The sequence below is a fragment of the Peromyscus maniculatus genome, chromosome 6, assembly GCF_049852395.1.
Source record: "Peromyscus maniculatus bairdii isolate BWxNUB_F1_BW_parent chromosome 6, HU_Pman_BW_mat_3.1, whole genome shotgun sequence".
In the NCBI taxonomy this organism is placed as follows: Eukaryota; Metazoa; Chordata; class Mammalia; order Rodentia; family Cricetidae; genus Peromyscus; species Peromyscus maniculatus.
The window spans coordinates 1,341,004-1,359,066 of NC_134857.1; the positions used below are offsets into that span (position 1 = coordinate 1,341,004).

The window sequence follows — 18,063 nt, forward strand, 5'->3', positions numbered from 1 at the left end:
TTAGGAGGGTCTTGAAGATATCAACTCAGGTTCTCAAGTTATAAACCAAGTTCTTTGCCAAATGAGCCATTTCCCAGGCCCCAAAAACAATATTTCTTACATGATTTTATATCCAGCTATCTTTTTATATGGTATTTTATTAATACTTCGAGATTTCATACATACATACATGCAATATGTTTTGATCACGTTCATCCCCACTCTTCCCCATAACTTCACAGATCAACCTCTCATACCCCACCACCTCCCAATTTTGTGTCCTTTCTTTTTTAACTCACAGATTCTGATTTGTGTCACCTATATATTGCCCATAGATACATGAGGTATAGACATCATTGGAGGGCCACCAACAGGTGTCACATCCTTTAAAAAAAAAAAACTGACTCACCCAGTATGGTGGTATATGCCTTTTATCCCAGCACTTGGGAGGTAGAGGCATGTGGATCTTGTCAGTTCCAGACAAGTTTGGTGTGCATAGAGAGTTCCAGGACAACCAGGGCTACATAGTGAGACCATATCTGAGAGAGAGAGAGAGAGAGAGAGAGAGAGAGAGAGAGAGAGAGAGAGAGAGAGAGAGAGAGAGAGAGGAGACTGGAAGTGATGTGAAGAGACGAGAACTGAATAGAAAAGAAGAAACAAGACGAGAAGACGAGGAGAGGAGAGGAGAGGAGAGGAGAGGAGAGGAGAGGAGAGGAGAGGAGAGGAGAGGAGAGAAGAGAAGAGAAGAGAAGAGAAGAGAAGAGAAGAGAAGAGAAGAGAAGAGAAGAGAAGAGAAGAGAAGAGAAGAGAAGAGAAGAGAGAAAAAAAGAAAACCAACTCTCCCTTTCCCAGAAGTCATCAGCTGTCAATAGCTCCTCAGCTGGAGGCTCCTGGGCAGGCATGTGTGCATCTCCACTCCATGCAGTATCCAGCAATCTTGAAATGATTATCTGTGGATTCCTAGATTTTTCCTAATGCATGCAACCAAATCACTTTCCAACCACAGTACTTTTCTTTCCTTTCATCCTCTACACATTGTAGCTCTTGGGTTAGGGATATCTCTTAGCATGCACAAGGCCCTGGGTTTGATCTATTGTACTAAGAGTATAGAACAATGTTAAAATACTCATTTTTTTATTCTAAGTAGCTTTGTGATTGTCTTCAATATCTCACAATTTGGTGTTACATTTAGTACATTTAGTATATTGATAAATACCCTTTATTAATAGTATACCTTTAATTTACAAGTCCCCAATGCCTTGATTGCATTCTAAAGTTCATCAAAGGCCTTTCTTTTTTTATTGATGGCTCTTCCCTTTGACCTGCAGTCAGGGAAAATTCTGACCACATCATGATGTTTTAAAAATATGTTGTTGAATTTGGTTTAATGATTTTGTCTAAGGATGCGGCATCTGAATTTATGAGTGAGAGTGGCCTGTCAGTTCACCACCACCACCACCCCCGACTCGTTGTCAGCTTTGGAGGGTTGTTGTTTTTGTTGTTGTTCACTTTGTGGGGTTTTTTTTTTAGTTTTTTTTTGTTTGTTTGTTTGTTTTGGTTTTGGTTTTTTAGTCAGATTATTCCAGACACACAAAGTAAGTAACTGATTCCCTTTGTATATTTTGGAGTAAAATGTGCCCAGTCTGGATTATAACTTCCGTGTGTGAAAGATTCTTTAGTTAAAATAATCTATTCCTCAAGTTTTCCTTGTAGGAAAATGTCTTAGCTACTGGCTCAGTGTCTTTAGATTAAAAATGCAACTTGAGAAGATTTGACCACCTCTCCATATAATATGAGACATATGAACACTAAAGGATTTAAATTCTTTTATCCTCCCCTCTTGTGACACATTTAATAGCCATCTAAGGCAACCCCATGCCAGGACACCTGTGTCACAAGGGGCTCTGGTTACACTGAGAACGGGAGGCAGGTGAGGGCCAAGTGTTCCCTTGGCTAGACCAGCTGCTCCCCATCACTGCCATACGGCTTCTCGTCGTTCTGTGTCTTCACACCTGATGCCACAGTGGTTATGAGAAATATAGGCGGCTTTCCCTTCACAGTGACACCAGGCTATCCCCCGTGCAAGGCACACCTGACTCACTCCGAAGACACAGCTTCATAGGAAACGTCCACGCCCAGATCTTCTCCGAGAGCTATCTAACGTTGTTCCTCTGCACACCCAGCATGGTACTGGAGACTGCTTTCACTTCACACAAATTATCCCGTGTGTTGCACATTTCAGGAGGTTGGGACCCGATCAGCTCATCCGGTCTTCTATCCCTCTGCTGTGTTCTGTTGCCAGAGCCCATAATTACCATAAAACAGGTTGATTTCAGGCCGGGCTCTGCTGGGAAATGACATCGTGAATTCTTATTGGCACTTTGAAGAGAACATATTCTTCTCTGATTATTGTGCTCTTGCACTAAAATATTGAGAAATAGACTTTCCATATGTAGTATAAGAAAAACAGCTAAAACTTAAGATGTATTCCCATTGCCCATAATTTTTATTAGCTTTTTAAGAAAGCTCGGTGCCCATCAGACCCCGCTCTTGTTATTTTTATTGATGTCGTATAGACAATCCATAATCAAAACCATTGGCAAAACTGTTCAGCCCTCCGCTTCTGCCCCAAAGTTGGCAGAAAATTCTCATTTAGAATTTGTAAGAAAAACCCAGAGGAAGCATGCAGAAATCCTTTATGCCATATTTCCCGGCAATGGAATATTTTCCTGCCTTTGAAAGAGCAATTAAATTTTACTTCAGCAGAAGTGTAAATCCAGGTGGTACGTGGGATAACGATACCATTCCCCTCTAGTTATCCTTACAGAAATAACACCATGCTCGTTGACAGTAAGCGGGATCCTTTGTAAAGTATTGGTTCATTTTTGTTACCGTCTGTTTGTGGGGGGTGGGGGGGGGGGTGAATGCTGGTCTGCATGTGTGACACCGTGAAAGTGTGGGAATTAGAGAACCACTTTATAGAGTGAGTCAGTTCTTTCGTTCCACCTTTATGGTGTTTCCTGGACTCGAACTCGGGCCTTGAGCAGCAAGCGCTTTACCCACTGGGCCATCCAGTCAGCCTAATATCCTCTTTTGACTACTCTTCTAAACGTGAAGTCAGAGTCGTGAATGTAAAATAGCTTCCCGCCAAGCATGAAAGGAAGATGCTGTGGATCAGTGCCAGCTCTGCAAGCCAAGACGGGTCTCAGTGTGGCTTAGTGCTGCCAGGACCCTTCTCACACTGCTGCACTGAGCTGTAGGCCAAAGCCATGGGGCAGTTCAAGACACTCAACATGGCTCAGAATTATTTCTTCCTGGTGTAAGGGGTGGGGGGGGTCAACGGCCCCATTTGGTCTAAAACCTCTCCATCTCTGGTTGCTACAATCAGATGCCAGGCCAGATTCTCACAGGAGAGACTTGGAAGTACAATGTTGTAGAGACCTCACACACAGGGAGACAGGGTGTCTCCTCCAAGTCAAGAGTATCCTTAACATTTATACTCCTAACAATTTGTAAGCAAATATGAGAGCACAGCATGGGTTGAAATTCAACTATGAATCCCTACAACAATCTCTGTCCTTAGAGAGTCATAAGTGACCAATTTCCAGGCAGATGAGCATAAAGATGTTCAGCTGAGGAGCACCTAAAGTCATGCCCGAGCCCCCATGTCATCCAGATGAGCATAGAGGACCTCCTGGAGACAAGGAGAACTTCTCATGACCTCATCTTCTCACTACCTCTGCCCACAAACCGTTGCTTACTGAGACAATGACGTACTTTAGGGGCCATTGGCAACTTTGAAAATTCTTCAAGTCCTGAAGGCTTCGTCTCCCGTGAACCACTAAGGTCTGGTAACAGGGCCCTTGCAGGAAGTGAGAAGACCGTCCAGAGATGCAAGCCTGGGAATGTGGCTACAGGGATGAGAAAGGCCGAGAACAGTGTGACCTGGGAGCAAAGAGAAAGGGTGAGAACCTCCAGAAAGGGGTTCAGTGCAATAGTCGAAGGGCAAAGAAGGGCTTTGTAGACCAGCAAGGGATGGGATGGAACACTTCATTCTTCTAAAACCTCCTAAAATCCTACTTCTTTCTTCCAAGACAGTATTTTTTTACATGAAGCAAAACAGAGGAGAGTGAGTTAGGGAGGAAGCCTAGAAGGCCTTACACACAGCATTACAGAATTAGCACATGAAAAAAGAAAAGAAAGAAAAACAGTTGGCATGGAGGAAGGCAGGAACCCATCTCCTACCAGGCCAACTAAATCCTCAGCACAGCATAGGCACCGGGGTACTTTGGTGTCTGAAGGTGACCCATAAGTCACTATAATATTCAAACACCCCCTCCCCGGGTGTGGCAATTTAAGGAGCTAAGGACATGCAATATTTGAGGCTGTATGAAGAACTGCATGTAACAGACAAGAAAGAGAAAGTCTGGGCTGTATAAATGAGCAAAAAAGCTTCCACTATGTGACAAAATCCCCAACTCATCGCTCTGAGCGCCAATTCTGAACCTAAACTGTCTCTCTTTGCTCCAAATTGCCTCCTGCCTCGGGCACATGTTTCTTCCTAATAAATCATCCCTGCCTCTGGTATAACCATGCATGTTCGTTCAATCCCTTGCTCCAGGACTCAAGAACCTGGAACCTGCCAAGGTGCCACCAAACCCCAATATAAATTGATGTTAGATGAATGTTCTTCTCTTCTTTCGTAAAACATCCCACAAATGCCCTGACCACTGGTACGCTGTGGGCATTGAAGGAGCTAGTCAATGTCTACTACAAGTTAGTACATATGATGCAGGTGATTAGCTGGAGTTAAAAATGGAATCAGCTGACTAGAAAGTCAACAGGTTAAATTTTTGTTGTCCCTGGGCAGCAAATAATCCTCATCGTCAACTGAACTGGGTTTAGAATGCCCTAGGTATTTCCAGAGAGGTTTAACTAAGGAGGGAAAGCTCATCTTGATGTGGGCAGCACCATTCCATGGACTGGGGGCCTGGACTGAATAAAAAAAAAAAAAAAAAAAAAGGCAGGGGAGGGGGAAGCTACCTGAGCATCAGCAATGTCTCTCTCTCTCTCTCTCTCTCTCTCTCTCTCTCTCTCTCTCTCTCTCTCTCTCTCTCTCTCTGCTTTCTGACCATGGATGCTGCGTGACACTCCTGAGGCCACAGCTAGCCATGGTGGACTGGACCCTTTAACTGTGGGGGAAAATAAGACTTCAGCAATTGTTTCCAAAACCTGTCAGAATTTTCAACTGCTTTGCTTCATTCCATAAAGTTTGAAACTGAAACCATGTGGCTCAGAGTAGATGGGAGCAGGAGTAATGTGAGCTGCCTGACGGGGAACTCACATCTCTCTCAGTTTAACCAGAAAACCACACAAGACAGCTGTGCTTCCCTCTCTGCCGACTCCTCCCTCCTGCTCCCCACCCAGGGCCTCGTGCTGGGAACGGTAAGTTCTTACCTTCTTCCTGCAAGGAAGAAACCCCGACCCCCTGGTTCCGTAATTGCTGGTTGCACAGCGTCCTGTCCTTCATGAGTTGATTCAATCATCATTGATTAGTTCAACAAACCCCTCTGAAGGGCATTAAGGTGTTTGGAACATTAGCAAGCTCACCCCGGATCTTCACATCACCACAAACCAATTGTTTAAGACAAAAAGAGCCAGGAAGTTAAGCAACCATTTTGTCTGCCAGGTGCCACATAAATGAGTTTCAGTCACTCGAGGTTTTGTTTCTTTTTACTTCTTTGGATGGACCCGGAATTGGGATGTCATAGAGACACAGACTGACAGATAACAGAACCTCACTGTTGAAGGTCCTAAGAGGAGCTGAAGGGACGGCCCATTCAGGAAAGTGTTTGCCTCACAAGCAATGAGGACTTGAGTTTGATCTTCAGAACTCACATTAAAGGCACAAAAACAGGTACAGAAAGACACACCTATGAACACACACACACACACACACACACACACACACACACACACACACATTATCCAAGATACTTATGACACCAGGCACCAACATGTGTGACTCTGTATCAAGGTCTGATCCACCGTGGGTCACAGCAGTGCCCACACTAGCTCAAGTAGGCCTCGGTGGGCCTCTGGCTGTTGTCCCAGACAGCACAATGGTAGATCTTAGAGGTAACCCTGTGACACTAATTCAGCAAGTACCCCGAACTTGTAAGCTATGGGGGCCACCATGGGCTCCACCACATGGTAGAATATTGCAGATAGCCTAAGAGTCCAAGCAGAAAGTCGCTACAGTGTCAACTGCCACAGCAAGTCCCCATCAGGGCAGCGCTGTTACTGGGGAAACTGAGGTCTGCCCTGCCGTGTTCTTAGTCTTGTTAAGAGGGAACAATGGGGAAGACCAGCTGAAAATTTTGGAAGGGAGGAAGTCATTCCCTTTGGTAAGTACCTACATGGCAGACAGAACCACATGGAGAAAGGGGCAGAGAGAGAGCTTTGAGAACGAGCAAGGAAGCCCAAAGTGTTCAGGGAAGTGTGCACAGGAAAGAGATAGGAAGAAAGAAAAGGAAACGGGAAATGACACTTTTCTAAGTTGGGAATCAGGAAAGTGGGCAAACTCCACAGTGCTACATGATGGAAGCCCTGTGAGCCGCTGCAGCAGTGACAGGGTGGGGAAAGTACATCTCACGACAGGGATAATTATTCCTCCCCCTCCTTCTAGGCACTCTTCTTGAGGTGTGGTCTCTTGCCAGGTGACTGATTAACTCTTAAAGGCACAGTCAGTATGTAATGTTCCAGTCTTTGGGAAGACCAGAATGCTCTATCTCTGCCCAGGGCCAGGGGCAGATTCCATTAGAGAGGAGTCCATCCTCAATGGTCTTTAAGGCTCCTGTAACAATACCTGATGGAACCATCACTACAGGAGTGTCCCAAGACTCCAGAACTGTAAAAGCCACCAGTGTGCAATGACTGGGAAAGGGCCAGGCATGAGACCACAGCCCCAGAGCCGAAGCATAGGGTAAGGCCAGGAAAGCTGTAGATGTGAAAGGTCTGGAGGTCTGGAGCTCAATCCCTTCTCCCACTGTATCTACCATTCAGTTCATGTCCTGGAAGACCATTCTAGAATCCTAAGATTTAACGTCTGCTTTGTTGAGGCTGGGTCTTGCCTGGTGCCTCTTCTATACCACTGTGTCTGTCCTGGGCCTGCTCCACTCTTGTGTTTTGGAAGCAATTGTCTTTGCTTTGACCTCACAGACTCATAGTTGGAGAATTTTCCTCAAAGTTAATCATGTTTCAGTGTCACTCATGTCTGATTTCCACTAGAATCTGGTCTCTGGAAATTTCAGTTGATTCTGGAACAAGTTAAGATTGGGGCTACTGGTCTAGAATGGATGTATTTTATATGTTAAAAGAATGTGATAGAAGATAAGAATATAGTTTCTGTCCAAAGGGTTCATGTGTTGGAAATTTAATCTTCAGCCAACAGTGTGGGGAGGTGGGACATTTATAAGCTGATTAGGTCATGAGGACTCTGCCTTCCTGAATGAACCACTGTTGAGAGGGTTGGTTCATTTAAAATGTGAGACAAGGGTCACCATGATGGTTCAGAGGGTAAAAGGTTTTTCTGCCAAGTGGACTTGAGCCTGATTTTTATCTCCAGGACTCACATGGTAGAAAGAGAAAATGGACTCCAAAAGGGTGTTCTCTGACTTCTACTTGTGAGAGTGCATGAGTGCACACACAAAGTAAATGTGGTTTAACTTTAAAAAAATAAACCAGGAGTGAAGGTCCTTGCCTCCTGTCCACATTTCATCTGATGGCACTACCAGAACCCTCACATCAAACTTAGGGGTCACAGCCTGTGCCCCAAGCCCACTTTAGCCACTCACTCCCAGTAAGTCAATTTGAAAAGTCAAATTAAAAGTAGGGAATAGGAAAAAGGAGATTTATTCGATATATCAACATTGGAAAGAGAGACAAAGAGACCCAGTGGTCCTCCATATCAGTCGTTATGGTTCTGAGGTGAGATCAAAGCTTAAAGAGTGGGCAGGATGGCCCATCTAACCCAGCAGTCCTGGCCAAGGTGTGGTTCTGCCATTGACTGCCATTGCCAGGGCTTCAGGTGCATCATCCTGTAAGGTGGTCGGTGAGTTGTTAGAGCTGTGTGACATCTCTTTCCAGGGGACAAGAGTCCCCTTTGGCTGGGGCTCTTTCCTTCTCCCAGCATGAGATTTCTGGGGGGAAATCCCCCATTTCTTTGTGGTCCATTCTTCTAATAGTCTGGTAATCAGATTGAGAGACCCAAGGGTCACTGCTAGGTCCCTTCAGCAGAACAGTAGTATTTGGTTTTCCCCTAGGTCCATGGCCTATGGCATCTCAGGTTCTTGGCCACCTGAGCAGTATCAGGAATGAGTTTCACCGATGGAGCAGGCAGTAAACCCAATCAGATCGTGGTTGGTTGCTCCCACAGTTTTTGTGCCGCTGCTGTACCCGCATATCTTGTCAGTGAGTCAGCATCACAGATCGAAGGGTTTGTGGCTGGGTTGGTGTGTACCTTTCTCCTCTGGTAGCGTGCAGAGTACCATGAACACTATCCGTAAGGGTGAAGGCTCTAGGTATGCAGCAGCTCGACTTCTCTGTGTTTAATGAGTTTCTGTCAGGCCTTTACAATCTGTGTCAATTCCTCCAGGTTGCACGACCCAGGCTATAACTACCCAGAGCCACGAGCAGAAAAAGGAAGGCCTGTGCATTATAAACTTCCCAGGCTATGGCATCCTGTTACAACAGCACACAGCTGGCGGACAAGAAGTACAGCAGCTGGCACCCATGAAATACTGCTGGGATGCTTATTTTTAATCAACAGGTAGGTCTCGAGGGTTAGCTGCTTGTCTTTGTCCTATTTTTTGTTTTTTAAGATTACATTTATCTATGTATCTACTTGTTTTGTGTGTGTGCATGTATGGGGGCACGCGTGTGCCACTGCACATGCGTAGAGGCTAGAGGCCAGAGGACAGCTTGCAGAATCTCATTCTCTCCTTCCACCACAATGGTCCCAGGGATAGAACTCAAGTTATCCATCTTGGTGGCAAGTGCCTTAACCCTCTCGGCCATCTTGTGGGTCCTAGCTGCTTGTTTTGAAGACACAGTTTTAAAGAGCCAGAGCCAAGGGGGTGAAGCAGAGATGGTGGGCTGCAAGGTCAGAAGGTGTTGCCAGTGCCTGTGGGACCCAAGGGCAGACCCAACCCCATGCTCCAGCAGCCAGGGTTCCCCTCAGAGACCTCAGCTCAAGTGAAGCCTGGGCTCTTGACTTGACCAAAGAAAGGCAGTTTAGGCTGAACCGGTATGAAGCCAGTTGGGCTTTGTTAAAAGGAAACATTTTACCATAGATTTGTGAGGAGTTACTACAAAGAGGGGTGTCCAGAGAAAGAATAAAACACGGGAGAGCAAGGGTGTGGGCTTCTCCAGAGAGAAACACTCCTCCTCACCTTTGTAACAGTCGGTGGGTTCTGAAGTCACTGCTTCAGTGGGTTGCTTAGGAATGGAAAGGAGATCATGGGATGGCTCCTGAGGTTCCTCAGGCAGGATGGCAGCCAATCAAGTGGAACCAGAGGTCAGGAAGATGCCACAGGGAGTTAGGGAGTTTTCATTGTGAAAAGTTATTCATCTTCTTCATGAGCTTCCCAGAAAAAGAATGGGACAGGAACAAGGCCATGTTCAAGGTTGTGCACACCCAGGCCTTCAACATGGTTTGCCATTTTAATCCCCCTTGGAAAGCATCTCTATACGAAAGGAGTATTGTCTATATGTGACCCCATCACAGTGAATGATTAACTGTGCTGGGATTCTGATTGCTGGCTGGCTAGGGGCTTCCATCAGACCCCCAGTGAGGTCCTTTTCTCTTCACACAGCCCCTCCGTTTTCTTCTCTTCCCATCCAACCCCAGTCTTCCTTAAAGTTTTGATATGCTATTCATTGGGAAGAATTTTCCCTCATTTTGGTGTTTCTTCAAACATTTCATTAGAATTTCCTGACCAAGTTTTTAAGGCCCTCTTTGATTCCGTGTCCAACTCACTCTTATCTCAGCCCCATGAGACTCCGAAGAAAACTAAAAATAAAAATCAAGGAAATCACGCAATTCATATATAACAGATTATTGAAATGAGTGTCCAGCAAGCAGCTTTAATACTTAGTAGATATGAAGTTTTATCTGAAATTCACAAGTCCCACTGGCAAGTTAAGAGTACAAAGACTCAGAGTGAGAGAGTGGTCTCCGTAAGAAGGCTGATACATCACGGCTAAAAACGAATGAATTCACAGACCCCTGGCAAGCCCAGCACCAGCCCATTCTTGGGCTCCTTGCCTTCATGATGTGAGTGCGCTCTGTTTAGTCTGGTCTGTCGTCTCATGGCCAGATCTCTGAGTGTTGGAAAATGCAAACTGAAACACTTCAGTCTATACCCGCTGTTTGGGTGCTAAGAGTGTAGCCCCTTGGGAAGATCTAAGTATCTTCCATACACTCAAGCTGAACTTGGTGTTTTCTGTACTGAGCTTACTCTCCCTGCCTGCAGGGGCCTGCCTGTCTTACAGGCCACTCCCAGGGACCAGGTGGATGGATAGGTGCTTGATTTGTGATGTCTAAGTCTAGGTCCTAACACACACCTAAGAATGGGGGAGTTTCTGAGACCTGAGACTGAGAGTGTTGGGAACATTTGCTTTGCTTCCTGTCCATCTGTGCGGGGCCCCAGCTCAAGTCCTCTAAATTCTTCTTGTCACCCCTGGGCATACTGTCAGAGCTGCCGATGGATGAGTGGGCCTTAATGAAGCAAGTGACATCAATCACTTTTTCTTACACATTTTTTTGGGGATGCATATGCCATGGCACCTAAGTGGGAGGGCAGAGGACAACTTCCAAGAATTAAATCTCTCTCTTCACCATGTGAGTCCCAGGGAACCAACTCAGCTCTTCAGGTTTGGCAGCAAGTGCCATTACCCATGATACACCTGGCTGCGTCCCAACAATTTTTAAGGGACATTTCCTAACAAAGACACACAAAATCCCCATAGCAACTACACAAAGGTTTTGAAAATGAAATTCAAGACACAGAGCTGTCATCAGCAAGAAAGGAAAAGAGGAAAAGTGTATTAAGCTTTTTCATGAGCCTCCAGCTCCCAAATAATGACATGGAGACTTCTTATTAATCCTGAGCCTACCTCATCTACACCTAAACAGCCAGCTGCTTCCACCAGGTGCTAGTGTGCTGTGGCCAGCTGTTACTCTCCTATGGGAAGAGATCTCCTGGAGGAGCTTTCATCTTTGTGTCTCTGAAACCTATCATACCATAGCTTTAGAGAACAAGATTCATGAATGAATCCCTGAAAACCAACAGTAGCCCTTTTTACGCCAATCCAAACTTTCCAGCTTAGGACTGTGTCTACCTCAGGTCTTCTCAAGAACTGTTGGTTTCTAGTCCCCCAACACCTACTTCACACTGGAAATTCAGAAGCAAGAGGAAGAAGGGCTGTCGGTGTGTCAAGCAGAGGCCATGGGCTAAATTCAACCCATTGCTTCATTTTGGAAATGAGGTGTCACTGAGTCACAACTATGGGTATGTCCATTCGGCTGAGGGGGGGATTGTTGTTTGTAGCTGCTTTGGTACTTTCGTACTGTGACTCCAAGTTGAGTAGAGATGGTATGGCCTCCCATAGCCAAAACATTTACTATCTAATCCTTTACAGGACAAGCTTATCCATTCTTGTTCTAAAATATTGTCATTCTCCTTCCTGGCATAAGACCAGCTCCTTCACACACACACACACACACACACACACACACACACACACACACACACACTTCTTATAATAACCGATGAAGCCATTTTTCTAGGATGACCACAGAGAGCTGGACTCTACCCCTTGCAAGCAGATGTGGCCCAGTATTGCCAAAGATTTCTTGTGTGGCACAGCTAGGCTCCACAGCAGAAAAGCACCTCTCTCAGAACCCTCTCATGACTGAAAACCCACAGCCCTGGCCTTCTGTTAGTAAGATCAGAGAATGATGACATCCCTGAAGGCTTAGAAGAATGGAGCTAATGCCACACTGAAACTCGGAGATGCAAAATTCTGAAGGAAAGAGGAATAGGCATCCTCAAAAACATACATTGGAAAGTTCAATAGGAGCAGCTACAGCAACCCGCCAGGAGCAAGTCCTCTCCGAAATGTCAGATATGGTGGTACACACCAGCAATCCCCACACTCAAGAGACTGGGGCTGGAAGACCATAAGCTTTAGGCCAGCCTGGGCTATATTGTGAGACCCTATATCCAAAAATACAAAAAGAAAAGGGAGAGGAGAGTCAAGAACCAGGGAATTCCATCCAGACAGCTGAGACTTAGAGGGTTAGACAGAAAACACATGAAACAAACCGCAACCGCTACAGGTTAATCTGCATTCTCTCGTGTGTTCTCCCTAGACATCTTCATTTCCCCTGAGAAGGGCCCACGTCAGAGCTGTGTGACTGCGTTAGTTATTTGTCTTGTTGCTGTGACAAAAACAAGAAAGGAAGGGAGGGAGGGGAGAGGGAGGGAGAGAGCGAGGGAGGGAGGGATGGAGGGAGGAAGGAAGGAGGGACGGACAGAGGGATGGTGGATGGATCGGTTTGTTTAGGCGTATGGTTTAGGGGCACAGTCCATCACAGCAGGAGCTCAAGGCAGCTGTCCCACTGCATCTGGAAGCCGAGAGGTGATGACATGTAACTGGCTTTTCCTTTTATTCAGAGGGAACTCCAGCCCGTGGGATGGTAGAGCCCACAGGTAGGATGAGTCTCTTCAACTCAGTTAACCTAGTCTAGACAAACCCTCCCAGGCGTGCCCAGATTTGCTTCTGTGGAGATTCTGAATCCCACCAGATCGGCAGTCAGCACTAACCATCTGGCCTCCCTCCTCTCACTGCCTGCTGAATTCCTTGTCCCTTTGTGATATGAACCCAAAGGAGGCTCTGATTTCCACTCACGAACTGGCGGAACCAAGTGAATACTAAGGTTTGTGTGCATTCTGCCTTTCTCTGTTGTGTGAACTGACCCTCATGATAGAAACCAGCTCATAAGCGAAAGTTTCTGATTAGGAAAGAAAAGTCAGTTATTATTGCATGGTCTTTCCTGGGTCCATGGTCTGGAACCCACTTTCAAACAGGCAGCCACCAATAGCTCCTTAAATTTAAAATAATTAGAAAGTTTTACATTAAGAAATCAGTCTGTGAGGCTGGAGAGATGGTTCAGGAATCAAGAGCACTTGTTTTTGCGGGGGACCTGGGTTCGATTCCTAGCACCCACATGACTGTCTATAACTCCAGTTATAGGATGTGTATGATACAGATATACATTCAAGCAAGGCACTCAAACACATAAAATTAATCTTTTATTAAAAAAAGAAAGAAAGGATCCATTCTCGGTGATCCTAACCACCTTCCAAGTGCTCAGAAGCTCAGCAGGCTGAGCCATGTCAGAGACATTATGGTACCGTGGAGATCTCCGCAGGACAGTCTGCTCCAACAGCAGGTATCAGCTCCCACCAAATGTTGGGTGTGCAAGTATATGACTGCTCCTTGCCAAGAAAAGAAATAAGACCCGAATAAAACAGGACCTCTGGGTCTAACTCCAGCTTACAGGAAATGGAGGGGGGATGGGAAGGGTGTTTCACAGCACCATGGGGATCCATAGGGCAGACTGCAAGTTGTGGAAATACTTTACAAAATGGAAATGATGAGGATATTATAAACAAAACTATGGAAAGGGAAAAATTACTAGTCCCAAAGATTGAATATATCAAACAGTTACAATGCATAGCCCTTACTGGAAGCCAGTTCAAATAAACTGTAAAATAATGTTACAAATTCTAAAACAACCCTGCAAGTTTGCCTGTTCAGTAGATAACTGTTACTAAGAAACACCTGCTGGGGCTGAAGAGCTGGCTCAGCAGCTAAGAATGCTTGTCTTGTGGCTCCTGTAGTGGGTCAGTGTTTGGTTCCCAGCCCCGTGTGGTGGTTCACAACCATCAGTAGCTCTAGTTCCAGGGGAGCCAATGTCCCCCCTCTGACCCCTGCAAGCACCAACCATGTATATGGCACACATACATACATAAAGGCAAAACATTTGCACACAAAATACAATGAATAATCCTAACCTAAATTTTAAAGAAACTCTTGCAGAAGAGGATAGAGGCTGGATAGCCTCTGGGAATATTTTTCCAGAAACAATCCATGTTTAATTTGACAGTGTGCATGATCTGGAGGAAGGACACCCTCCTGTCACACTGGAAAAAGTATAAACCCGGAGTTCTTGTTCTAAGAAGGGGATGGAGAGAAGAAAGGTTTGTCCTTTGAATACAAATGCATTACTCGGGTCAAATTTTGAACAGAAAGCAAGATGGAATCAGCAGGTGTCTTCTCAGACCCCACCCTGGGCACCCCAACTGGCAGGATTCCCTCTTCCTCCTGTGAGCCGCAGCTAGGAAAGCAGTCTCTAACAGCAAACCTGCCAGGACTCAAAAGAAGGAAAATTTTGGTTTGGTTTTGGTTTTGGTTTTTCGAGACAGGGTTTCTCTGCGTAGTTTTAGTGCCTGTCCTGGAACTCACTCTGTAGACGAGTCTGGCCTCAAACTCAGAGATCTGCCTGCCTCTGCCTCCCAAGTGCTGGGATTAAAGGCATGCACCACCACCGCCTAGTGAAAGGAAATATTTTAAATGCTGCTCATTTATTCAATTCCAAGGTCAATAATCCCGAAAAAAGGATGGGAAGAGTGTAGCCTCGATCCTTTTACTTCACAATGCCACCCCAGGTGGAGCCTTGAGTTTTATCTTTGTAAGAGGTCGTGTTCTCCTCGGGTCGCACTGTGTGGAGGAAGGCATTCATCTGTAAAGTTCCAGCTTTGCTGCCGCTGATAAAATGGATGCAGTCTCTAACTCTCAGAGTTTCTGTTTCTTCCTGGTTTCTTCTGGTTCCAAAATTCTGAACTTCTTGAAGGCTGCAGATGGTCCTTGGTAGAAAGAATATGTCTGCTGTCGCTGGATCGACCGGCAGGCACTGAAGTGAAGTTCAGTTCCTCTGAGACTTCTGATTGAATCAGGAACTGCAAACATCATTACAGCACACCTCCTCACATGCAGAGGAAGATCGTGTCTCTCCCTCTTTCCAAAGAGTGGAGACAGAAATATAACGTTCAATCTATGCCCATCAAAAGGATGATGAAGTTCAGATTGTCTGAGGATACCACAAAGGCCAGCAGATTGGCAAAGTGGTCCAGGTGTACAGGCATAAATATGTCATCTACACTGAATGAGTGCAGTGAGAAAAGGGTAGTGCACAACTGCCCCTGTGCGCATCCACCCCAGCAAGGTGGTTATCACCAGGCTAAGGCTGGACAAAGACTGAAAAACAGAAAAAAAAAAAAAAAAACTGGAAAGGAAAGCCAAGTCTCAACAAGTGGGAGGAGATCAAATGATCAAATACAAGGAAAAACAATGAGACGATGCAGGAGTAGAGGTATCTCATACACAACTTTCATTAGAGACCACTTAAGTTTAAAAAAAAAAATGAGGGATACTGATGGTCAATATCGATCATCACCTCGGCAGGATCTAGAGTCACCTAGACCACACACCTCTGGGCGTGTCTGTGAGGAAGTTTCTAGGTTGTGTTAAATGAGATCGGAAGACCCACCCTAAGTTCTGTGAACTGGGGTCCTGAACTGAATAAAAAGGTTCACCTCCCTCTACTTCTGGTTTGAAGATGTCATGTGACCAGCGGCTCAGGCTCCTCCCTCCATGATGGAATGGCTGTAGCCTCTCAAACTGTAAACCAAGATAAGCCCTTCCTCCTTCAAGTGGCTTTGGTCGGGCATCTTGTCACGATGGGAAGGTAACCAAAACAGAGAACTCTCTCCTGACTCTGAGAGACTCTTCGTGGGGATGACCTGTGTCTTCAGAACTCTATGGCTCTGGTCAAGGTTCAGAACGGTTAACAGTTGGTAACAACTACACAAAGAGCAGCAAACCAGCCTTCCGCGCCACAGGAGGTCTACTGAATCTGCAAAGCACCGTGTGAAACAGGTTTTTGCTTCGTCCGAGCTGCTGCAAGCACGGTTTGCTAAAACCTGGAACGACTAAAACCGACATCTGACTCCAAAACGTATGTGCTTTACGTGGTACTCAACCAGAATAAAAATGAAATGTATAAATAAATTATGCCATGTGCTACACAGCTTTCCATCCTTGTGACAGATACCTGATATAATCAACTTAAGAAAGAGAAAATGTTTATTTTGGCCCGTGGCCCTGGAGGGCTCTGTCTGTGATGGACTGGTCCTGTTGTTTAGGGCCCAAGTCAATGAACACCAAGGTGAGAGTGAGGGATGGCACAAACCTGGTGGAGAAGGGACCAGGGTCCCACAGTGCCCTTCCTTCAATCATTCCCCCCAATGACCTGAAAGCCTCCCAGTCCAGCGAGGCCCCACCTCTGAAACATTCGCCCACCTTCCAACGCTCCAAGCTTTTAAGACTTGGGAGTGGGGGAGGGGCACGAGACAGCTGACGCTTTTAGAACCCGGAGAGCTGAGAAACACCAAGTGGGAAACAGCCTACCCTAGGGGTCGGGCTCTTCATCTCAGAGCATGTCTGGGCCAGCCCTCCAGATGTTTTGACTCATCCTAATTGCCAGCATTTAAAACTATGCAGGAGTCACATAAATAGCAGGATTGGGAATGGCATTGACAGATCAGGATCTCCGGCGCTGGGGGGTGCTCCACTCCCACGTGGTGCCAATCAGTGAACCTGAGCTGCAGATGCTGATGGGAGACGCACTCCCCACACAGCAGCCGGCCTCCCCCTGCTGAGCTTCTGTTTAAGAGTTACATGGCTTTGGGGTTTGCACCCCTGCTTTGCCTCCAAGGCATCCAACTTAGAGAAATCAATAGGGCAAAACATTTTCAATCCCATAAATACACAGTGTGTCAAAAACTATAAGAAATACTGCGCCTTCACCCTTTCCTCAAAAGTTTCTTCTTGGGGATGACCCAGGCATTGTGAGGGTTTGGAGAGCAGCCGAGGGCGCTCAACTAAAATAGTTTTGTCTTCGGTTACTACCGGAATAAACCTGTGAACAGACAGCCGTTCTGTGCCAGCTGAAATCCTAAGTCTTGGGTGGGATGGCCAAAGCTTAGGACCTCAGAGGAGAAACACGCTGGAGCGATTATATCCTGATGCCAAGTTTCTTTCTTTATTGCCATGGCAGCAAGAAAAGAAATGTTAAGAGGGAAAAGCTTTGCTAGGGCAGACCTTCTGCCAGGCCTGGGGAGTGCCAGCCTTTTCGAACACATTTACAGGAAACTCACGACTACAGAAAAGCCCCTGGAACTAAAATAGCCAAGAAAGAATAAAGACCATGCATTGTCTTTATATTTCAAGTGGAGCTCCTGGGACTTGGGGTTCTCTGACACTGGGGACATTATTAATAAACAAACATCTGGATTGACTTGAATCTAAATTTAAGTGCCCTGAGTATTCTGGCTCGATCAATCATAACTAGGGTCCATTTTCCTACAGTCCACTGTGGCTTGTGTCCTTAGCCTACCTTCATTTTCTTCTGACACTCGTAACTCATCTTGCTTTTTTATAAAAAAAAAAAAAAAAAAAAAAAAAAAACAGATCTTATTATGTAGATGTCTGAGAAGCAACAACATATGGAATTGGTCTTGAGTTCAGTCTTCCACTTATACACATGGGCTCTCAGAGTATTCTTGGTCTCCTAACTGGGTTCATATCCCCACACCATCTGTTTCTATCTCTTGGGGATTTTGCTGTTGTTGTTTTGGTTTGGGTGGGGTCTTTTGGCAGGGAGGGGGTTGAGAAAGGGTCTCACTTTGTATCCCTGGCTGGCCTGGAACTTGCTATATAGACCAGGCTTGCCTCAAACTCACAGAGATCTGCCTGCCTCTGCCTTCCTGGTGCTAGAAGTGAAGGTGTGCACCTATCAGGCCCAATGGGGTTTGCATCTTTCATCTAATGACTTAAGCTCTCCCCCCCCCCCCCCCCCCCCCCCCCCGCAAGACTGCTGAGATTTACCAACAC

The 18,063-nt window shown here is 45.9% G+C and overlaps 1 pseudogene; it reads left to right on the top strand.

The window, feature by feature from the left end:
• Nucleotides 1-12,739: 12,739 nt before the first annotated feature.
• LOC143273790 (large ribosomal subunit protein uL24 pseudogene) lies at nt 12,740-15,463 on the top strand (annotated as a pseudogene).
• Nucleotides 15,464-18,063: the final 2,600 nt, after the last annotated feature.